The sequence below is a fragment of the Lepisma saccharinum genome, chromosome 9, assembly GCF_977018435.1.
Source record: "Lepisma saccharinum chromosome 9, izLepSacc3.1, whole genome shotgun sequence".
NCBI lineage: Eukaryota > Metazoa > Arthropoda > Insecta > Zygentoma > Lepismatidae > Lepisma > Lepisma saccharinum.
Window position 1 is genome coordinate 66,995,415 of NC_139237.1, and position 23,944 is coordinate 67,019,358.

The following is a 23,944-nucleotide window of genomic DNA, read 5'->3' on the forward strand; positions in this document are numbered from 1 at the left end:
AATTAACTTGTTTTTAGCAATTTCTGCATTCTGTTCACAAACACCATTCACCATTTTTCTACCATCAAATACAATTAAACATCTTCTACACAACTTGAATATTGTATTGGATTTGTCTAGTTGTGTTCTCACTAAAGCTTCAAGATTATGTATCAGAGTATAATGGTGTGTATCTTCCCCTTCAATTAAGAGCAGATCAATCGGAACAGCAGAATCATCATCAAATGTACTGATTCTGAGAGGTGCTATCAAGCAATTGCCACGGCCAGTAGAACAAATAAATACATTAATAGATAATTGTTTACCATTGATATTCCTGGCCTTTTTTTCAAATTTATCAATATTCTGAACAGACATTGGATATTCTAAACCCTCCATTGCTTCATCAAAATCATGTTCATGCTGTATATAATAACTTATTCTCTCAGGATCCCTTAAAACTGGATACAAAGCAGCTAAAATACACCACAAAAAGCATTTCTCATCATTATTTTCTATGTTAACCACGGCTCTTTTGTTTTTAATATTGGCAGGTAAAGGCAAATATGTAGATCCTTGTAATGGGTTGAATTCAGAAATATTAATATATAACTTGTGTGAAGATCCGCATAGGCTCCATCCAGACTCTTTTCCAGCAAATTCAGAGTGTTTAATATTCAATTGATCTATCAAACTGCTTATTATTTTGTCTGAATTTGCATTTGAATATACCGGTACAGTTTCTGTTATGTGGGGCTGTGTAAATTTTGTGCCATTTGGCTTCTTATATTGTGTAAACAATTTGAGGGACAGCTTATAAGAGCCATTTTGTGCATTTAGAATTGCCTGCACATCTGGCAAACGGTGATCCCTTAATTGGCCGTTAAAACTGCTATGGATGGGTTCATAGCGTGGCTGCTTTGCTGCTCTAGCATTAACAGGTGCTTCATGCTTCCTTTTCAGACCAGATGTAGATGGTTGTGGGGGCAATGTTGATGACTGTGCAGAACAAGTACCTTTATGTTTATAAGTGAAGTATTCCATGCTATATTTTCTATGGCATTTAGGGCATATTTTTGTGGGAGTTCTGCATTTGTCTGGATTACAATTCTTTTGGTGCCTGGCCCAATTGGGGCTGGTTATATTCTTATTGCATTGATTACAATATTTTTGATTTGGCATTTTTGTTGTTGTTTATTATATAAGATTTCCTGGGGTTCAAATCAAAATTCTATGCTTAATAAAAATATCAGTTGGGTTCAGCAGTGTGTTTTGTATATTTAGTGTGTGTGTGTGTGTGTGTATGTGTGTTAATATTTTTGGCTTTGGTATTTATATAAAATTTCTTGGGGTTCAAATCAAAACTCTATACTTAATAAACCTATGACAGGTTGTCAAAAATTCTGTATATTAAATCAAATAGATTTGTAATTCAATTTATATAAATTTGCAATATTTTTGTATTTAAAAAAATATGAGCAGCACTGCAACAACACACCCTTACTCTTCAACAACTCTCACAATACTGGCTGATAGGCAATGCAAAATCTCTTTATATAGCCTAAGCACAGACCGCATTGAAAGCATCTGAAACAATAAGCCAATCAGAATATAACACATCATCACATTATGTCATAACCAACCAATCAGAAAACAACACATGTCTAATAATTTGTTGCAAAACATGATGCAATATAAATAAACCAGAAATAGGCCTCAAGTAGACCGGGAGTAGGCAAACCGGAAGTGGACCGGAAGTGGACCGGAAGTAAATATGTGTGTGTGTGTGTGTGTTAATACGTTTGGCCTAGTTTTAAGTGTAGCCAAAAAAAATATCAAGAGGGGCATATTTTTGACAGGATTATGGACAACAATCTGACAGAAGTGCCTTTTGTAAGTGCGGACAAATCAATCTGAGGGGGCTCATCATTTCACGGGAACTTCCCGAGGGCATTTTTACAAAAATCTTGGATTAGACGGAGTACCACACTTGAGCAAAAAGCTCATATGGGCATGTTGAGCAAGTTTTAAGTGTAGCCAAATCTGCCTGAAGGGGGTTCATCATTTATCGCGCCAATAATAGGTCAAATCATACTACTAAAATGCATACTGAAGCTCAAAAATTATGAAGCGTGTTTAGCTTAATTTCAAGGAGAAAATAGGAAGGGAGCACCCGGGTTTGAACCGAGGACCTCTCGATCTGCAGTCGAATGCTCTACCACTTTTTTTTTCTTTTTAAAGGAAAGCCGCTTAAGCGGAAGCTTCCCCCATCACATTCACTCATATCATTTCATTACATTCTTAAAATAACTTAGCTAAGTAAACGAGTTGAGCTTACACTTACTCGTCTTAAAAGGTAACTTACTTGCAGTTACTGGTGCTTGAAAATTAACTTTTGCAATAATTATATTCATTTATTGAGGAAACTTCCGATACACCACAAATGGCCATTTGACGCTGAAATCGTCAACATGAAAAGACCAAATTAAAAATTACAACTGGCATAAAAAATATTAACAAAAGTAAGTCAAAGATGGCAGTCTTTGATATAATTTAGGAGCATTTGTTCTCATGGAATATCGAAAGGCACACTCTGAGGAAAATATATGAACACCTGATGGGAGTTCATTATGTTGGGTGGGAAGTCTGTACAAGAAGGATCTTTTTTTGATTCTTAGTTAAAGAAATATATGAAAATTTACTTATGTCTTATTTATATTAATACATCAATGGAATAAAGGCGTCAGCTTTACTTGAAAGGTAGTTCATTTTATTTTCTTCCTTGCCTATGGAGATTGCACTAAAATCTTTCCACTTTATCATCTAGAGAAAACAAACACATTGCCAAATTTAGCATTTCTCCCACATTACAAATTTTCAAGTCAGCAATTTAATTGCCGTAAAGTAACTGTTTCATAACGTTACTTCTATTGCAAAAAAAAAGTAACTCTTACAGTTACTTCATTAAAAAGTAGCTAGTAACAGAATTCCTAAAAATAATATCCGTCACTTTGTAACTTGTTACTTCCAAACATTGATATCTATCGTTTATATCCATCTTGCTTCCCCCCATAAAATTTATTTGAATTCATGCTTTTGCTATGTAAGTACTAATACTACACTTTTCGATTCTCTGTCTCCAAAATGACTTGCATCCTCTTGGCACAATACTCCTGTGAGCTGCGGTGTCCGAGTGGTTAAGGAGTTGGACTTGAAATCCAATGGGTTCTACCCGCACAGGTTCGAATCCTGTCCGCAGCGGAATTAAATTTTTCTTTTTTAGTCAATATCTTTCCTGTTCTTCATTTTTGCTGAAAGTTAAGTAAATAAAATATTTTGAAAGAAAACAAAATGGATGTTACATGTTTTTGTTTATCCTGATATTTTAAATTAGCTGTGTATAAGCGTGCATCCCATTCCACATTTACCTTAATTGTGTATGCTACAGTACACTGGCGTACGCAGGGGGAATCTTATGGGGCCCTTCCGCCTCCCCCATGGCGCAGTGGTAGCGTCATTGCCTTGTAATCAAGGGGTCCCGGGTTCGATACCCGGTGGAGGCACAAGTGGTTCGGATTCCACTTTAAACTGTAGGTCCAGTCCTGATTAGCCTTACTGCGCATAAAGTGGACTTAAAACACCAAATCAAATCAAATCAATTATGGGGCCCTTCCGAAAATTTGAGAAAAGAAAATGTTCATGAAATCAGTAAACTGAATTAGTTTACTTTACGTCGCTTTTTGCCACTTTTGACTAATCACGACGACGAAATCAGTAAAGAACTAGGCTAAAACCGAAGTGGTAAATGTAAATTCCCCTTAACATTACCCGTGACGCGACTATGTAATACCAATATTTACCAATTACTGAGCCTAACAAAGAAAAATCCTGTGTATTCTAGTAATGTGTCCTCCTCCGTGGCCGTGCAGTGTAAGGTGCTGTACTTTGGACTCAGACTGCGGGACGGCGTGGGTTCGAACCCACCTGGTTCAGTCTCCAGGTTCTCGGCCTGTGTATAGGACCGGTGGCTACCCACCATCGTGAGGAAATTGGATAGCTATGAGTAAATAGCGTAACGCGGACTCGGATATATTCTATAACGACTGGGGTTCGACGTGCTGACTCCACGTCACCCCTTTGGTTGAAGATCTCCACACTTCTAGGTAGGATTGTGGGAGGGAGACTGGCAATCGGGAGATAGGCCAAGGCCCTTCGAGGGTTCTCGCGCCATAGGTTATTATTATTATATATTATTATTATTATTATTATTACTCAATTTAAAAAATTGTTATGTACGTTTACCTAAATTGAAAATTATGAACATCCTTACAGAAATAGCTCTTTGACGGGTTGTGGTTGTTTGTCCTAACCACATATTTAAACACTATCTGTTGGTTTCTGGTCTGGTGGTTAGCGTTGCTGGCCAGACATAAAACTACTCGTATCATCACTAAAGATAATAAATACGTATAACATAACCCGTGCCTCCACAGCCCTGGAAGGGCCTTGGTCTATCTCCCGACTGCCAGTCTCCCTCCCACAATCCTACCTAGAGGTGTGGAGATCTTCAACCGGTAATGGGGTGACGTGGAGTCAGCACGTCAAATTCTCAGCGGTTGCGGCCAATGTTTCCATTAATTATGATATAATCCTCGTACCATCCAAACAACAAAAACATCGTTTTGGGAACGTTCAAGAATTCGTACCGGAGAAAAATTACAGTATACTTCCAAATTTACCGATTTCTGTTGTTGATTTGGTGTTTTAAGTCCACTTTATGCACAGTAAGACTAATAGGGACGGGACCTACAGTTTAAAGTTGAATCCGAACCACCATGTTCCTCCATCGGGTATAGAACCTAGGACCGCTTGATTACAAGGCGACGACGCTACCAAGTTGGCCGAGATCGAGAATGTGTGGAGCCCTAAACTCTCACATACTCTAAATGTGCCTTCATGGCACGGTGCTATATACACGGAGAACTTTACCTTACCCCTTAATTAGGCAGGTCAGGTTTTGTAATCTTGGCATTTTGTTTTTTCGATGCCACGCTCTTGATAATTTCTTTTAGAGTCCACACTCAAGGAAGGAATAAAGATTAAGTCAGGCAGGTACCGGAGGGATTCGAACCCTCGATCTCCTGTTTACTAGACAGGCGCTTTAACCAACTAAGCCACGGTACCTTGATATATGTACTTCCTCTTCTAGTACTCTCAGTATCTGAAAGCATATAGCTAATGTACTTGAATTTATAATAAGTTTTATCCGAGGACAAAAGCAATATCTCTTTTCCTTGTGCTTCTTAATCATTTAATTCACTGTGCGAATTAAGCTTTATGCTTTGGGGGGAGGGGGTGCTTACTCAGCGGCGAATTTGTTATTTCCTTTCGAGATGTAGGATTTTTAGAGTATGCAAATTTGTGTGTGCACTTTACCAACCCTTGGATCGACAGCCAACGAAGGGCTTTGGCCTATCTCCGACTGCCAGTCTCCCTCCCACAATCCTAGCTAGAGGTGTGGAGTTCTTCAACCGGTAATGGGGTGACGTGGGGTCAGCACGTCGAACCCCTGGCCTTTATAGGAGATATCCGTGAACGGGTAACGCTACTCACTCGTAGCTACCCAATTTCCTCACGATGGTGGGTTGCCATTATAATGGACACGAATGATTTTCCAAATGCGTTTGTTTGTTACATAAGTTAATATGTTAATACTGTATGCTTTTAGTTACAATGTCTTTGAGAGGGGGAAAAAAGACATCCCTGGCAGAGATAAAACGGACCTTCTTTTGCCGGGAATATATATATATTGCATCCCTACCCTTAATTTGCACACTGATTTAAAGTCTCAATCTAAATACCCCATATAATTGATTGCCAAAATAATCCACAACACTAAAATTTAATGTTTATATTTATAACAACGGCGCGTCAGGAGGCAAATGAGTTGAAGCCGGACTCAAGATGTTGCCACTGAAGGTAACAGATTCGAGTCACGGTGTGGACATAAGTGTTCGTTCATGAGTCTCCCTTGATAATTTTCATTTAATCACCATTCATCCTCACCGTCGCCGTTATCCTAAGGACCAAGGATGTATTTAGGGGGCTACAGGGGGTCCGGACCCCCCCGAAAGATTTATCAAATATTAAAAAGTAAGTAATGAAAAATGTTTTCGTTTAGCCGGTGTTATATAATTTCCTGTGAACTTATTGTAAGACAAGGATAATATTGGGATCATACGGCTTTGAAGGACACGAGGGACGTATTTCGGGGGTCCGGACCCCCCCCCCACACACACACACCCGAAAGACTTATTAAGTACGAAAATTTAATAATGAAAATACTCGTTTAGCATTTGTTGAATAATTTCCTCTGAACTTATTTGAAGACAAGGATTATTTTGTGATCATACGGCTGTGAAGGACAGGAAGGACGTATTTAGATGGATTGAGGTGTCCGGACCCCCGGAAAGACTTACCAAGTACTAAAATTAAGTAATGAAAATATTAGCATTTGTTGCATAATCGATGGTTATTAATTTCCTCTGAACTTTTTAGAAGGCAAGGATTATATTGGGATCATACAGCTTTGAATCACATTACAAAGAATATTTATGTACACTCCTACTCAAAATAATATGCATAAGATATTAATCACAAACTTACTTTTCTACAACTAGATGTAACATCATTTTTGTTATTCGATAAATATTCAATTACTCATCTATTTGACATTAATTCATTGCCAGGGGACTTGTTTTTATGTAAATTATTCCGATCTTAACTACAGGTAACCTACGTAATGAATATGCGCTGTTATATCTATATTCTTATAGTATTTAACCTATTCGTGTAATAATAATATAATATTAATTTATGTATTGAAATTAGGATTAATTTCATTTAATATAATTATTTTAATTTAAACATTATTTCATTCATTCATTCATTGTTTTCTGCCTAATTGGCAGGTTTTTCACTGCAATCTCCAGCTTTCCCTGTTCTCTGCCTTACGCTTCGTAATAGCATACGACCCAGTTAATTTAATATCATCCATAAGCTGATATCTCTTTCTTCCACGGACTTTTCTTCCTTCAACCATTCCCTCCAAGGCATCTCTTAGCAGGCAGTTTCTTCTTAGACAATGCCCTAACCAGTTTCTTTTCCTCTTCTTGATGGTCTCCAGTATAGATCTTCTTTCACCAACTCTTTTCAGTACGGCTTCGTTTCTTACTTTGTCCGTCCATTTTACACGCTCCATTTTTCGCCATGTCCACATTTCAAAAGCTTCGAGTCGTTTCTCTTCATTTCTTCTCAACGTCCAGGTTTCTGCACCATATAGTGCTACACTCCACACAAAACATTTCACTAATCTCTTCCTTAGACCTATGTCCATGGGTCCACAAAAAACATTTTTTCTTCTATTGAAAGCTTCTTTTGCTATTGCGATTCTCATTTTCACTTCTTGGTTGCAGCTCATGTCACTGCTTATAGTGCATCCGAGGTACTTGAAGCTATCCACTTGCTGGATTCTTTCACTGTTTGCTCTCACATTAATATTCCTTGGTTTCCGTCCTATAACCATTGCCTTTGTCTTCTTTACATTAATCTTCATCCCATACTGCTCACAGCTGCTGTTTAACTCTTCTAACATACTATTTATGGTTATTTCATCCTCAGCGAATAATGCCATGTCATCAGCAAATCTTATGCAGTTTATTCTTCTTCCTCCTAATTTGACACCTCCTGTGCCCTGGAAACAAGTTTTCACTATATCTTCTAAATAAATATTAAACAAAGTAGGCGATAGGCAGCATCCTTGTCGTACTCCTCTTCCAATTTCACAGCCTTCTGTCATTTCGTCTCCTGTTCTCACTTTAACTCGTTGATTAATGTTTTATTATTATTATTATTATTATTATTACTATTCCTGAGATCTTGGTTCGGACCCCCCCACCCCGAAACATATTTCTAGATACGTGCCTGCTAAGGACACAAAATTAGAAACGTATAGAAATATAGATGCCATCATGCCAGTGTAGTAAATGTCAATTGTAGTTCCGGCTTTTACAGTGTGGCCAGAAAGTCCCTTTACACCATAGGCGCCGACTCCATGGGGCTTGGGGGGCTCGAGCACCCCCAATGTTAACGATGTGGGGGCAGAGCCCCCCAAATAATTTTGCTTAAGAGGATCTAATGTATTATTTTGCTTATCTTGTAAAAGTTTACTCTGAATTGTGCCACATGAACTTAATTTTAAATACACATTTGAAATGTTCTAGACCAGTGGTTTCCAACTTCAAAAGGTCTGAAAGCCAAAATTATATCTAGCAGTTGATTGGCGGGCCGCATTTTTTTTGGGAGGGGGGTATTAAAAATTACAAAAATTGTAAGTACTGAACTGAAAATATGTAGTACTTTCGCATGACCTAAATTTCTAAAATAAGGCAATAAAAAACAATGGAATCACAAATCAAAATTGTATAATTACAATTTATTTCACACAAAAAAACAATACTTATGGATGAATTGAAAGAAATGAAAAACAGACCATACAAATGAGAATCCATCATAGTAAGTGTTCAATGTGAAAATTGAGGCCGATATGCTTCTCTTATTAAAATTGGAATGTCCACTTCAATATATGTATTTGAAAGTCTCAGAAGGTGAAGCAGTGAAGAATCTGCCAGTCGGCTTCTGTAGGGGTTCTTGATGAACTTCATTGAAAAAAAAAACACTTTCAAACGTTCATTCCGCATAGCGAAGGGGTTGAAATGCATGGTGTGAAGAGAAAGTTACGTCACTTTAGATTCTTCTGAGAGATCATTAACATAACCCCACAGCTCTACAGCACCTTGGCGGGCCTTGGCTTACCTACCGACTGCTGGTCTCCCTCCCACACTGTTCCGCCGTCACCTGTTATAGCGTGGAGGTCTCAGACCAGTGTTGGGGTGACGGGTGATCAGCCCGACGAACCCCCAGCCGTTGTTGTTGGTCTTCTCGACCGGGTTACGCTCACTCACTCGGAGCTTCCCAATTTCCTCACGATGGTGGGTTGCCACCGGCCCTATACGTAGGCCGAATATCTGAGGATCATTATTGACTGCAAAATAAATTCTACCTGTGATATGGTCTTTCTTCACAAAGCTTCCGTTCCTTCAGTAAATATAGAACGTATTTTAATAAAAATATATAAAATTAATGTATTTTGCAAACTGGCTTCGCGGGCCGCAAACGAAGGCATCGTGGGCCGCCAGTTGGAAACCCCTGTTCTAGACCATCAACTTTGGGGGGCTATGATCAGAGACAGCAAAACACATGACTTATGACTATATACTAAGTATGTAATTATGAGTATTGTTAAAACTTTAATTAAAAGAGTTACAAAAGACGCTGTGCATGAACAAGGGTAGTGGATGGGAAGTTCCTGCTACAAATGGCTCTCACATGACATTCAGAACGAGATCATTGATAGGCTATATTTGGGAGATCTGTTTTGCGCTCCGTGGGAGCAGATATTAAAAATCGGGAATATTTTGCTATTATGGTTTACGAAACTTATGACATATCCATCCATCCGTGGACAATCAATATTCTGCATTCGAACTGTGAATAAAAATTTTGATATTTTTAAGGAATTAATGGGCTTTTATGAGATCCAGAACACCGAGGCCAAAACTTAAAAAAAGGGAGAGAGAGAGTCGTTCATTAATTTATTTCACTGAACAGAGCCCCCCCAATATTTTTGACAAGTCGGCGCCCCTGCTTTACACCCGAACTAAATTCGTGTAAGATGGTAAGGTATATAAGATTTTTACCTCCCATCCTCATCATTGATATGACAATAGTGCCGCTCACGTTAATTTCCTCGTGCCTGCCGCGTAACTGCCACGTGACTGACTGCCCGCGGAAGGAGAATAAAGTCTGTGCGTTGACCAGTTCATTGCCGTGCCTTTCCGTGTTTGGTGAACAACAATGGCAGATACCAGTGACTTCACTTTGGAGGAGCGCTTAGTGACAAGTGTGTGGGGCCATGAACGGAAGCACAACAACGAAAATATTAATGTAGGGATGAAATAAGTGGAGGTGTAAAGGGACTTTCTGGCCACCCTGTATTATGTGCGATCACAAGGCAAAAGTTCACGTCGCTCAGTCATTAAAAAAATAAGGCTTGCGCAATAAATATCATGGTACTGGCAACTCTGCGTCGGCATGCTCTGGTCTGTCCTCTGCAGGGCGCAGTGGTTCAGAAAGGCGGAACGTGTAATTTCTGATTCTCCCCGCTCACGGCCAACGGTCTACTCCGACGTTGCCATGGCAACGATTCCTTTTCTTATCTTCCATCCACCCTGAATCGCCCACACGCCTAAACGGATGTTCTGGCTTACTTATATTCTCTCCTTCTATTCTTGAAAATCCATTCGGAGGAAAGAAAAACAGCGGACTTCTGAAAGAGTAGGTGACCCTTTTGTGTCACATTTCCAAACCAATGTCAGTGTCTATATTTCTCTTTTCCTGGGTTGATCTAAACCAGGGGTTTCCAACTGGCGACCCGCGGGCCGCATGCGGCCCCCGTTGCTTTTTTGGGGCCCGCAAAGCCAGATTGCAAAAAAACATTATTTATTTTTTTAAAAAAAATACGTTCTATTTTTACTGAAGGAACGAAAGCTCTGTGAAGAAAGACAATATCACAGGTAGAATTGATTTGGCAGTCAATAATGATCATCAGAAGAATCTAAAGTGACGCAACTTTCTCTTCACACCATGCATTCCACCCCTTCGCTATGCGGAATGAACTCCGCGAATGCTTCATTCACTCTTTGTGTTTAGAAACAAACTGCAGAGCGGCTCTATAGAGATCTGTTTTACTACGCACGAAGTACGAAGAGATTTCCAGTGTTCCAACTCGCATTGTACTGCGACTGATTGTTCAAGTTTGTGCAAATATCGAAATAAGCAATATCTTCAAAAAACGTAAGATTGAAAATGAAAATAGCTTCTCTCCAATTTGAATTGTGTAATTTGCAAGGCGATGTGTTCCTTCAAACTAGGCAAGAAAAGGGGCCAGAGATTTTCAAATACCTTTCAAAGGAACGCTTTGAAAACCTTCGTAGTTTTGGACAAAAAATGACATCGATGTTCGGCAGCACATACACTTGTGAAAGAGTTTTTTCTTCAATGAAGTTAATCAAGAATCGCTACAGAAGCAGACTGGCAGATTCTTCACTGCTTCACCTTCTGAGACTTTCAAGTTCAGAAATTGAAGTGGACATTCCAACTTTAATAAAAGAAGCACATCGACCACAATTTTCACATTGAATACTTACTATGAAGGATTCTTATTTGTATGGTGTGTATTTAATTTCTTTCAAATCATCCATAAGTATTGGGTTTTTGTGAAATAAATTGTAATTATACAATTTTGATTTGTGATTCCATTGTTTTTATTGCCTCATTTTAGAAATTTAGGTCATGCAAAAGTACTAAATTTTCAGTAGAGTACTTACAATTTTTGTAATTTTTAGTCCCCCCCCCAAAAAAAATGCGGCCCGCCAATCAACTGCTGGATACAATTTTGGCCCTCGGACCTTTTGAAGTTGGAAACCACTGATCTAAACCAATGGTTCCCAAAGTGTGAACCGCGCGCCCTGGGACGCCGCGAAATGTTCAATCAATGATATGATTGTTCCAAATATGTGCTTATTTAGTACCTTTTACACATAAAATCTTTCTGAAGTTAAAATATATGCTTATTTTTCAATTTAAGGCAAACACACTAACAGAGAGTTGCAAGTGTTGGATAGGCCTACATTGTGACTTGAACGCCGCGGAAAGATCTTGAAACATTACGGGCATCGTGAAACGAAGAAATTAGGGAACCCTTGACTCAGTGGCGTAGGGGCGCAGTAAAAATGAAAAATTAAGAAAGACCGATAGTTCACAAAAGTTTTCCTTTCGGCGTTAAGATATATTTTCAACCGAACATATTATATTTTTATGCGCTTACAACTTCAAACAGAAAATATTAATAACTAGAAAATCAGAAAGTGGATTACCAGATTAGAATAAAACCTTTATTAGCTGAATAGTTTAGGTCACCGAAGGGTAGACGACAGGCAATAAAATGCGCTGGCAACGTTGACTTTCACCGCTCCTCACCCCTACTCACAATTTCTACCCAAACGGAAAATAGACAAGAAATATTTTCTATCGTGCTTTAGATATTCTAGTAAATCAAGTAAACAATAGATTTCAGAGCATGAAACAAATCAAAGACAGCTTCTTCACCTTCACCTTTTTAGTCTTTAAGCCCCGCCGCCCTAACGGAACACACCGACACTGGACTTGACCAAACTATCACAAGAAATTGCTGTCATCGTGACTGGCAATGGGCATTTAACAATATCGTAACAGTGATTTTTCATATGTAATTATTACGGCTTGGGACTTTATGTTATGACATATTTTATTTGGCATTGGATCGAATAATGGGGTGAGATCTTAACGTATCTGATGAAAATCAGCCGAAATAGACGAATTTGATAAGGCATATTTTGACATATTTTACCCATTTCCCGTTTTTACAACATAATTCTTCAATTTTCTCGAAATAAAACATATTTCTGTATAATTTCGCATTTGTCTTGCATATAATCGGTTATTTTATGATTTATTCTTCGTAGTACCTGTAGAAAATCACGGACGAAGAAATTAAAAGCAGATGCAGTCTAGAACAATAATAACCTTCCCCCCCCCCCCACACACACACTTTTCTTATCTCACCGACAATTGATAGCGGCGTGAACATTATTGATAAAAGACTTTCTCCGTCAATGTTGTGCCGGCACGAGAACTATCCGACAGGAAGTAAACAAGTTTCAATTGTTCTTATTTCTTTTATCTTTTCTCGATTCTCACAACAATCAGTCAAAAGTAAAAATAACATTCGGTACATAACAGCCCCTACTCTATCGGCAATCGAGTATCGGGGGGGGGGGGGGGATTCAAGATTACTTGTTGTTTGAGCCAGGCACGAATCGCTCACTGTCTAACAGTGCGAGTGAAATGAATGCCATATGAACAGGAACTTGCAAGATTGTAAGTGCATTGTGGAACGGAAACGTATTTAGTGTAACTTGTTCTACCAAAAATTTGTAGGCTGTTTTTTAATTCTATATACTTAAAATCCCCCTAAATGTTGTTTGTGTATTGATTGCTGTCACAAGATGATATGTGCATTCTGGAACAGAAATAATATTGAGTGTAACATGTTCTGACAAAAAAAAATTGTAAGCTGCTTTTCAGATTCTGTATAGTCATCTGCCTTAAAAAGTTGTATTTGTGTATTCATTGTCTAGATTAACCAGAGCTGTATGGAGATGTCAATTATGCTTTAGTTTTCACAAAGGTGTAAATCTGACATAATAGTGAATGAAATTTATTGCGGTCTAAGGCGCTGTGCTTTGGGCTCCGACTGCGGGACGGCATGGGTTCGAGTCCGTCAGGGTTCAGTCTGTGGGTTCTCGGCCTGTATAGGACCGGTGGCAACCCAACATCGTGAGGAAATTGGGGAGATACGAATGAGTAGCATAACCCGGTTACGGATATCTCCTATAACGGCTGGGAGTTCGACGTGCTGACCACACGTCACCCCATAACCGGTTGAAGAACTCCACACCCCTAGGTATGATGTGGGAGGGAGAGTGGCAGGCAGTAGGGAGATAGGCCAAGGACCTTCGGGGGCTGTCGCGCCATGGGTTATTTTATTGAGGGCGGAAATGATATGATCGGGGGTGCGCATGACATGATTTTTTTGGGGTGCACCATTCGCCTTGGGCAGGAATGGGCACCCCTGTACCAAGATATACAGAAAATGTACAGACAGGTTACAGTGGTTGAAACTTAACGTTGCTACAAGTAGCTGGCAACACTGCGCTGCTTGTCGTTGATTGGCGCCGTGGCTTAGTTGGTTAAAGCGCCTGTCTAGTAAACAGGAGATCGAGGGTTCGAATCCCTCCGGTGCCTGGCTGGTACTTTTTCTTCTTCTTCAGTCTGTAATTCATTTTAGAGTTTTAACAAGCATAGTAACAGCTTGTTCATTAATTTTATAATAATCGGATTCCACGAAATAACGTATGCAATTTTTCTTTTGTTTTCTTTTTAAAAAAATTGAACTCAATTGATGTTATTTATGCTAGGAAGATAGGTGTTAAACCAGTCGAAATGTTGCAATATATTATTATAATAAACTCCAAATTTGCATTTGGTGCTAGGTTATTCCATGCCAAATCAAGCGGGGGTTTTACCTTGTCATCTCAAATTAAAATGATTTTTGGTTTATACTACATTACATGCTAAAAAATGCTATACGGTGCCGGATCTACAAGCCGCAAAACCCTGCAGTTCGGAGGAGCCCGGAGACAGTAAGCCTTTAGGGGGCCCTCAGCCATTGACATGAGGGTTCGTATATACGTATGTCAAAAATAAACGTAGTTACTCAAAGGTACAGAGACGAATACAATATATACAGGTAAAGGTAAAGTTCCCTGTGAATACGCGTATAGCACTGGTGGGGATAGGATCCCACATATTTAGAGGTGATGTGATCAGCAACACGCTGAGGCCGCCTTTATCCCATCCCCCTGGTACCATATCATTTGAGACTGGGTGGGCCCTAGAGCCGCTTTATGCGGGGACAAAGTCGGAAGAATTCCGACCTTAGATCAACCATCCCGGATTTCCCGCGTGGCAGTCAATACTAGAATCAAATCAGGCTAGAATTTCGCGAGTAATGCAGTGGTGAAGATTTCTTCAACCTATCTTTATTAAGAAAAAGGTTATGACTGCATGATTGTAGCAAATGTATAATTTCCCAGGTGTGAGAAAATAGTGTCATATATACACATCACATCACCCCATTCCCATTTAAAAATTCTGAGTTGAATTCAATATGGCGGCCACAAATATGGCGGACGTCCGCTAGAAACACACCAATGTGGTACCCCCTAAGCCTAACCTGTTTCTATCATGACCAATTTTACCCAGCCTAACTCCTGTACTTTTTATAGGGGGTGTTAAGGGACTTTTGAATCACTTGTAGTCCCTTATACTATGAGACTTTATCAACATGAGATCAAGAACTACACACACACACACACACACATCCTATATATGTGTATGTATGTTGATTGTTTTGATTGATTGATCTTGTGTTTTAAGTCTACTTTATGTACAGTAAGGCAAATCGGGACTGGACCTACAGTTTAAAGTGGGATCCGAATCACTTTGTGCCTCCACCTGGTATCTAACCCCGATCCCTTTGATTACAAGGCAACGACGATGTATGTGTGTGTGTGTGTGCGTGCGTGTGTGTGTGTCTCTCTCTCTCTCTCTCTCTCTCTCTGTGTATGTGTGTGTGTGTGTTAAGGTAGGTAGGTAGAGGGGACCTTTGGTAATATTTTGCGGGGGGGCCCAAGATTTGTAGATCCGGCACTGATTGCTATAATCCATTTTCAGAAGAATTTTGCAGAACTGGTAGATATGCCACGTAAAATTTCCCTCTATTCAATTTGAAAAAGGAAGAATATTGACATTTTAATTCATCTTTCGCTCTTTCTTTGTAATCAAGGGGTACTGGGTTCGATACCCGGTGGAGGCACATAGAGGTTCGGATCCCACCTTAAACTGTAGGTCCAGTCCAGATTAGTCTTACTGAGCACAAAGTGGACTTAAAACACCAAATCAATCAATCAATCAATCGCACTTTATTTAATTGTGTATTGTATCACTGGTTTATGGTATTTGCGAGAATCAAAAGTTTTCACAGTAGCGTCTTTATTTACTAGGACAATATGTTATAAAGTTGGCTTATCTGTTGGCTGTAAAGTGATATGTTCCACATATATGAGAATTCACAATTTTGATATTTTCATGGAGGAAAAATAATAAGTTGTGAATATAGTACCATGCATTTTTTTAATTTAGAAATGTATACAAACCCTCAAACATCGTGAGGTGTGAAAAATTAGATTTGAAGGGGAAAAGTAACTCAGAAGGGGACACGCGGGTTTGAACGGAGAAACGCTCGATCTGCAGTCGAATGATCTACCACTAGGAACGCCCCTATGCGGAAGCCTCCCCCATCACACTTCATTCACTCACATCATTTCATTCATATTTCAATTTCAGGACTTTACAGGACAGACAATCACAAACATCCATGTCCGAGCCAGGATTCGAACCTTTGGACCCCCGGCGTCGTAGCGTGATGTGCTAACCACTCCGCCACGGTAGCCGACTACCACTGAACTATACCCCAACTACACTTTGTAGATGCATTTTGTCGGTTTTAAAATGTATACAGAAGCTCAAAAATTGTGAAGCGTGTAAAGTTCAATTTCAAAGAGAAAATAGGAAGGGGGCACCCGGTTTTGAACCGAGAACTTCTCGATCTGCAGTCGAATGCTCAACCACTGAGCTATACCCCCAACTATAATTTGTATATGCATTTTGTCGGTTTAAAAATGTATACCGAAGCTCAAAAATTGCGAAGCGTGTATAGTTTAATGTCAAGGAGAAAATTGGAAGGGAACACCCGGGTTTGAACCGAGGACCTCTCGATCTGCAGTCGAATGCTCTACCACTTTTTTTTTTTTAAAGGAAATACCCCCTTCACGGAGGTATCCCCCACCATTCACTCTTTTTCTCACTTTTACACTTTTGAATTATTACATTATATTTGTTTTTTTATCAACTGGATGAACACAAATACCCATGCCTTATCTGGGACTCGAACCCATAACCTCTGGCGTTGTAGCGCGCTCTGCAAACCACTTCGCCACGGAGGTTGACGACCACTGCGCTATACCCCCAACTACACTTTGTAGATGCATTTTGTCAGTTTAAAAATGCATACTGAAGCTCAAAAATTGTGAAGCGTGTAAAGTTTATTTTCAAGGAGAAAATAGGAAGTGAGCACCAGGGTTTGAACCGAGGACCTCTCGATCTGCAGTCGAATGCTCTACCACTTTTTTTTTTAAAGGAAATACCCCCTTCACGGAGGTATCCCCCACCATTCACTCTTTTCCTCACTTTTATACTTTTCAATTCTTACATTATCTTTGTTTCTTATCAACTGGACAAACAAAAATACCCATGCCTTACCCGGGACTCGAACCCAGAACCTCTGGCGTTGTAGCGCGCTCAGCAAACCACTTCGCCACGGAGGTTGACGACCACTGCGCTATACCCCCAACTACACTTTGTAGATGCATTTTGTCAGTTTAGAAATGTATACCGAAGCTTAAAAATTGTGAAGCGTGTAAAGTTTAATTTCAAGGAGTAAATAGAAGGGGCACCAGGGTTTGAACAGAGGAACTCTCGATCAGCAGCCGAATTCTCTTCCACTGAGCTATACCCCCAACTACAATTTGTAGATTAGATGCATTTTGTCGGTTTAAAAATGTATACCGAAGCTCAAAAATTGTGAAGTGTGTAAAGTTTAATTTCAAGGAGAATACAGGAAGGGGGCACCCGGGTTTAAACCGTGGACCTCTCGATCTGCAGTCGAATGCTCTACCACTGAGCTATACCCCCAACTGCAATTTGTAGATTAGATGCATTCTGCCGGTTTAAAAATGTATACCGAAGCTCAAAAATTGTAAAGCGTGTAAACTTTAATTTCAAGGAAAATACATAAAGGGGGGCACACGGGTTTGAACAGAGGACCTCTCGATCTGCAGTCGAATACTCAACCACTGAGCTATACTCCCAACTACACTTTGTAGATGCATTTTGTCAGTTTAAAAATGTATACCGAAGCTCAAAAATTGTGAAGCGTGTAAACTTTAATTTCAAGGAGAACACAGGAAGGGGGCACACGGGTTTAAACCGAGGACCTCTGGATCTGCAGTCGAATGCTCTACCACTGAGCTATACCCCCAACTGCAATTTGTAGATTAGATGCATTCTGCCGGTTTAAAAATGTATACCGAAGCTCAAATATTGTGAAGCGTGTAAACTTTAATTTCAAGGAAAATACATGAAGGGGGCACACAGGTTTGAACCGAGGACCTCTCGATCTGCAGTCGAATACTCTACCACTGAGCTATACTCCCAACTACACTTTGTAGATGCATTTGGTCAGTTTAAAAATGTATACCGAAGCTCAAATATTGTGAAGCGTGTAAACTTTAATTTCAAGGAAAATACATGAAGGGGGCACACGGGTTTGAACCGAGGACCTCTCGATCTGCAGTCGAATGCTCTACCACTTTTTATTTTTTTCAGAGGAAATACCCCTTCACGGAGGTATCCCCCACCATTCACTCTTTTTCTCACTTCTATACTTTTCAATTCTTACATTATCATTGTTTCTTATCAACTGGACGAACACAAATACCCATGCCTTTCCCGGGACTCGAACCCAGAACCTCTGGCGTTGTAGCGCACTCTGCTAACCACTTCGCCACGGAGGTTGACGACCACTGAGCTATACCCCCAACTACACTTTGTAGATACATTTTGTCAGTTTAAAAATGCATACTGAAGCTCAAAAATTGTGAAGCGTGTATAGTTTAATTTCAAGGAGAAAATAGGAAGGGAGCACCCGGGTTTGAACCGAGGACCTCTCGATCTGCAGTCGAATGCTCTACCACTGAGCTATACCCCCAACTACAGTTTGTTGATCAGATGCACTTTGTTTGTTTTAAAATGTATAGCGAAGCTCAAAAATTGTGAAGCGTGTATAGTTTAATTTCAAGGAGAATACAGGAAGGGGGCACCCGGGTTTGAACCGAGGACCTCTCGATCTGCAGTCGAATGCTCTACCACTTTTTTTTTTTTTTTCAAAGGAAATACCCCCTTCACGGAGGTATCCCCCACCATTCACTCTTTTTCTCACTTTTATACTTTTCAATTCTTACATTTTTCTTTGTTTCTTATCAACTGGACGAACACAAATACCCATGCCTTACCCGGGACTCGAACCCAGAACCTCTGGCGTTGTAGAGCGCTCTGCAAACCACTTCGCCACGGAGGTTGACGACCACTGAGCTATACCCCCAACTACACTTTGTAGATGCATTTTGTCGGTTTAAAAATGTATACCGAAGCTCAAAAATTGTGAAGCGTGTAAAGTTTAATTTCAAGGAGAATACAGGAAGGGGGCACCCGGGTTTGAACCGAGGACTTCTCTATCTGCAGTCGAATGCTCTACCACTTTTTTTTTTTTCAAAGGAAATACCCCCTTCACGGAGGTATCCCCCACCATTCACTCTTTTTCTCACTTTTATACTTTTCAATTCTTACATTTTTCTTTGTTTCTTATCAACTGGACGAACAAAAATACCCATGCCTTACCCGGGACTCGAACCCAGAACCTCTGGCGTTGTAGCGCGCTCTGCAAACCACTTCGCCACGGAGGTTGACGACCACTGAGCTATACCCCCAACTACACTTTGTAGATGCATTTTGTCGGTTTAAAAATGTATACCGAAGCTCAAAAATTGTGAAGCGTGTATAGTTTAATTTCAAGGAGAATACAGGAAGGGGGCACCCGAGTTTGAACCGAGGACCTCTCGATCTGCAGTCGAATGCTCTACCACTTTTTTTTTTTCAAAGGAAATACCGCCTTCACGGAGGTATCCCCCACCATTCACTCTTTTTCTCACTTTTATACTTTTCAATTCTTACATTTTTCTTTGTTTCTTATCAACTGGACGAACACAAATACCTTGCCTTACCCGGGACTCGAACCCAGAACCTCTGGCGTTGTAGCGCGCTCTGCAAACCACTTCGCCACGGAGGTTGACGACCACTGAGCTATACCCCGAACTACACTTTGTAGATGCATTTTGTCGGTTTAAAAATGTATACCGAAGCTCAAAAATTGTGAAGCGTGTATAGTTTAATTTCAAGGAGAATACAGGAAGGGGGCACCCGGGTTTGAACCGAGGACCTCTCGATCTGCAGTCGAATGCTCTACCACTTTGTTTTTTTTCTTTCAAAGGAAATACCCCCTTCACCGAGGTATCCCCCACCATTCACTCTTTTTCTCACTTTTATACTTTTGAATTCTTACATTTTTCTTTGTTTCTTATCAACTGGACGAACACAAATACCCATGCCTTACCCGGGACTCGAACCCAGAACCTCTGGCGTTGTTGCGCGCTCTGCAAACCACTTCGCCACGGAGGTTGACGACCACTGAGCTATACCCCCAACTACACTTTGTAGATGCATTTTGTCGGTTTAAAAATGTATACCGAAGCTCAAAAATTGTGAAGCGTGTAAAGTTTAATTTCAAGGAGAATACAGGAAGGGGGCACCCGGGTTTGAACCGAGGACCTCTCGATCTGCAGTCGAATGCTCTACCACTTTTTTTTTTCAAAGGAAATACCCCCTTCACGGAGGTATCCCCCACCATTCACTCTTTTTCTCACTTTTACACTTTTCAATTCTTACATTATATTTGTTTCTTATCAACTGGATGAACACAAATACCCATGCCTTATCTGGGACTCGAACCCAGAACCTCTGGCGTTGTAGCGCGCTCTGCAAACCACTTCGCCACGGAGGTTGACGACCACTGCGCTATACCCCCAACTACACTTTGTAGATGCATTTTGTCAGTTTAAAAATGCATACTGAAGCTCAAAAATTGTGAAGCGTGTATAGTTTAATTTCAAGGAGAAAATAGGAAGGGAGCACCCAGGTTTGAACCGAGGCCCTCTCGATCTGCAGTCGAATGCTCTACCACTGAGCTATACCCCCAACTACATTTTGTAGATGCATTTTGTCGGTTTAAAAATGTATACCGAAGCTCAAAAATTGTGAAGTGTGTAAAGATTAATTTCAAGGAGAAAATTGGAAGGGGGCACCCGGGTTTGAACCGAGGACCTCTCGATCTGCAGTCGAATGCTCTACCACTGAGCTATACCCCCAACTACATTTTGTAGATGCATTTTGTCGGTTTAAAAATGTATACCGAAGCTCAAAAATTGTGAAGTGTGTAAAGTTTAATTTCAAGGAGAAAATTGGAAGGGGGCACCCGGGTTTGAACCGAGGACCTCTCGATCTGCAGTCGAATGCTCTACCACTTTTTTTTTTTTCAAAGGAAATACCCCCTTCACGGAGGTATCCCCCACCATTCACTCTTTTTCTCACTTTTACACTTTTCAATTCTTACATTTTTCTTTGTTTCTTATCAACTGGACGAACACAAATACCCATGCCTTATCCGGGACTCGAACCCAGAACCCCTGGCGTTGTAGCGCGCTCTGCTGACCACTCCTTCACGGAGGTCGACTTCCACTGAGCTATACCCCCAACTGCAATTTGTAGATTAGATGCATTTTGTCAATTTAGAAATGTATACCGAAGCTCAAAAATTGTGAAGCGTGTAAAGTTTAATTTCAAGGAGAATACAGGAAGGGGGCACCCGGGTTTAAACCGAGGACCTCTCGATATGCAGTCGAATGCTCTACCACTGAGCTATACCCCCAACTGCAATTTGTAGATTAGATGCATTCAGCCGGTTTAAAAATGTATACCGAAGCTCAAAAATTGTAAAGCGTGTAAACTTTAATTTCAAGGAAAATACATGAAGGGGTCACACGGGTTTGAACAGAGGACCTCTCGATCTGCAGTCGAATACTCAACCACTGAGCTATACTCCCAACTACACTTTGTAGATGCATTTTGTCAGTTTAAAAATGTATGCCGAAGCTCAAAAATTGTGAAGCGTGTAAACTTTAATTTCAAGGAGAACACAGGAAGGGGGCACACGGGTTTGAACCGAGGACCTCTCGATCTGCAGTCGAATGCTCTACCACTGAGCTATACCCCCAACTGCAATTTGTAGACTAGATGCATTCTGCCGGTTTAAAAATGTATACCGAAGCTCAAAAATTGTGAAGCGTGTAAACTTTTAAACAAAAAACTGGTAATAAAATTGTGCAGGGGACAGTGGGTGGCCGCGGTGGCTCTGTCGGTAACGCGTCTGACTACCATGCTAAAGGTCCCGGGTTCGATCCCCGGCCGGTTCAAATCCGGGAACTTTTCTAACGGTGGAACACACCCGGCGCACACCCAGCGTCGAATAACTTGGGTACCTAGGGGAAACCCTGGGGGGTAAAGGCGGTCAGGGGCGTGATGCTGATCACATCATCCCCACTCACGACCCACACCCCCACACCCCCTATACGCCTTCATGGCGTGGTGCTATGCACAGGGGAACACTTTACCTTCTTTTTTTTTTGCAGGGGACAGCATATATATTTTGCCTCCTGGTGTAAATGGTGAACCATATTCTTTGTTGGGGATGCTGTACAATTCAAGAATTATTGTATGTTTAGGATTCTCGATTATGCCTGTTATTTCTTTTTCTGCTGTAAGCAATCTGCTTGTTACAGATTCAAGGTGCTCATTGATGGTCCTAACAACATCATCATGGCCTGGCTTGATTTTTATGTCCACAACAAGTTTCTTGTATTGTTGCACAATCTCTTGAAGCTGGGTGGCAAAAACAGACAGAGCATTTGCTTGATTGGATTCCATGGTCCCTAGCTGTTGCTTGATATTAGCTACAATTTGTTGCAAATTTTCAATAACTGCCAATTTTGAATTTTGAGCAGTAAGATCATGGACCTGTCTTCTGATATCCTCAATCAGGGCATGCAGTTCATTCATATGTTGATTAGTTGGTAGAGTGGCCACTGTCTGAGTAAGTTGTTTGATCTCTGTCTGGATATTCTTGATATCTTCTGATTTCAATATGCGATTCACAGCTCTCTTAATATTTTTAAGTTCCTGTGATGTAGGCAGATTTGTTACAGTATTTTGCAAAGATTCAAGTGCCAATTTCACATTATTTAATTCAGAAGCATCAGCCACATTTTGCATAGCATTTTGGAGCAGGGCTATATCTGCCTGAGTGGGTGTTGATTGTTGTAAAATTTCAAGTTTTGTTTGGATATCATCGATCAAGTGATGAAAATGAGATAGCTCAGATTCAGTGTTGAGGTTTTCAAGCTTTGTGATCTGTTGCTGGACACTGACAAGTGTGTCTACAATACCAGGCAGGCGGGATTCTAGAGATTCTTGTACATTTGTCAAATCACTTTGCACTGCTGCTATTGTACCCTCAATATGGGTTATGGTACTTTGAATTTTTCCAAAATCTTCATATGTTTCAAGTTGCAGCTTAATGTTGGCAACACTCCGAGTTATTGCACTCAAAGCATCAGAAGATGGCAAGTTGTTCATAAAATTTTCAAGTGTCTCAATTTTTTCTTTAACCTCGGCTATGGCATTGTTCAAGGGGTCCAGATTAGGTATCTGGAGTGATTGAATCTGTTCTTTTAGAGTGGAAATCACTAGATCAAAATCTTCTTGTGATTTTATGCTTTTGACAATTGTTTGGAGCTGTGTCTGGACATTATTTATCTGCTCTTCCAATTGCTGTTTCAATTGCTCCGAGTTGGTGGCCTGGGTCTTAAATTTGGCTTGAAGAGCTGCTACAGCTTCTTCTAAATTTTGAAAATTATCCAATGTGGCCAAGTCAGTATATTTCTGAAGCAGCAATTTGAGTTCAGAATCAATTTTAAGAAGAGGGTCCATGCATTGTGATTGTAAATTTATAATTTCTAGTTGAAGACTGGCATTGAGTGTGGTTTGTAAAGCTTGTAAATCACTTCTTAATTTCTTGACTCTGACATCAAGCATCAGAATCTCATCACTGTGATCTTCATGCCTTGTATGGCCAAATATATCATTAGGCATTTTGTTTTAGTGGTTATTTATTATTGAATATCTGATTCTTAATTCTATAAAAAAGGTGTAAGCTTGTCATATGATCCCGGGACCTCAATATATAAGCAGTCACCAGCAGAAATAGTATATACAGTGCCAGAAATCATGTTTGAGTGCTTAATTCTATAAATATTTCTCCCTACTGAAATCTTGA

The 23,944-nt window shown here is 40.2% G+C and overlaps 12 non-coding genes across 12 annotated transcripts; 2 read left to right on the forward strand and 10 right to left on the reverse strand.

The window, feature by feature from the left end:
* The first annotated feature begins 3,158 nt into the window (after positions 1 to 3,158).
* On the forward strand, positions 3,159 to 3,240 carry TRNAS-UGA (transfer RNA serine (anticodon UGA)). Its single transcript has one exon. It is a non-coding gene; the product is annotated as a tRNA-Ser (tRNA).
* Positions 3,241 to 5,089: 1,849 nt separating this feature from the next.
* TRNAT-AGU (transfer RNA threonine (anticodon AGU)) lies at positions 5,090 to 5,163 on the reverse strand. Its single transcript has one exon. It is a non-coding gene; the product is annotated as a tRNA-Thr (tRNA).
* An 8,767-nt stretch (positions 5,164 to 13,930) lies between these two features.
* TRNAT-AGU (transfer RNA threonine (anticodon AGU)) lies at positions 13,931 to 14,004 on the forward strand. The gene has a single exon. It is a non-coding gene; the product is annotated as a tRNA-Thr (tRNA).
* Positions 14,005 to 16,394: 2,390 nt separating this feature from the next.
* TRNAC-GCA (transfer RNA cysteine (anticodon GCA)) lies at positions 16,395 to 16,466 on the reverse strand. Its single transcript has one exon. It is a non-coding gene; the product is annotated as a tRNA-Cys (tRNA).
* A 1,036-nt stretch (positions 16,467 to 17,502) lies between these two features.
* On the reverse strand, positions 17,503 to 17,574 carry TRNAC-GCA (transfer RNA cysteine (anticodon GCA)). The gene has a single exon. It is a non-coding gene; the product is annotated as a tRNA-Cys (tRNA).
* Positions 17,575 to 17,848: 274 nt separating this feature from the next.
* TRNAC-GCA (transfer RNA cysteine (anticodon GCA)) lies at positions 17,849 to 17,920 on the reverse strand. The gene has a single exon. It is a non-coding gene; the product is annotated as a tRNA-Cys (tRNA).
* A 103-nt stretch (positions 17,921 to 18,023) lies between these two features.
* TRNAC-GCA (transfer RNA cysteine (anticodon GCA)) lies at positions 18,024 to 18,095 on the reverse strand. The gene has a single exon. It is a non-coding gene; the product is annotated as a tRNA-Cys (tRNA).
* Positions 18,096 to 18,577: 482 nt separating this feature from the next.
* Positions 18,578 to 18,649, reverse strand: TRNAC-GCA (transfer RNA cysteine (anticodon GCA)). Its single transcript has one exon. It is a non-coding gene; the product is annotated as a tRNA-Cys (tRNA).
* A 2,030-nt stretch (positions 18,650 to 20,679) lies between these two features.
* TRNAC-GCA (transfer RNA cysteine (anticodon GCA)) lies at positions 20,680 to 20,751 on the reverse strand. The gene has a single exon. It is a non-coding gene; the product is annotated as a tRNA-Cys (tRNA).
* A 98-nt stretch (positions 20,752 to 20,849) lies between these two features.
* On the reverse strand, positions 20,850 to 20,921 carry TRNAC-GCA (transfer RNA cysteine (anticodon GCA)). Its single transcript has one exon. It is a non-coding gene; the product is annotated as a tRNA-Cys (tRNA).
* Positions 20,922 to 21,409: 488 nt separating this feature from the next.
* On the reverse strand, positions 21,410 to 21,481 carry TRNAC-GCA (transfer RNA cysteine (anticodon GCA)). The gene has a single exon. It is a non-coding gene; the product is annotated as a tRNA-Cys (tRNA).
* A 273-nt stretch (positions 21,482 to 21,754) lies between these two features.
* On the reverse strand, positions 21,755 to 21,826 carry TRNAC-GCA (transfer RNA cysteine (anticodon GCA)). The gene has a single exon. It is a non-coding gene; the product is annotated as a tRNA-Cys (tRNA).
* Between the last annotated feature and the right edge of the window lie 2,118 nt (positions 21,827 to 23,944).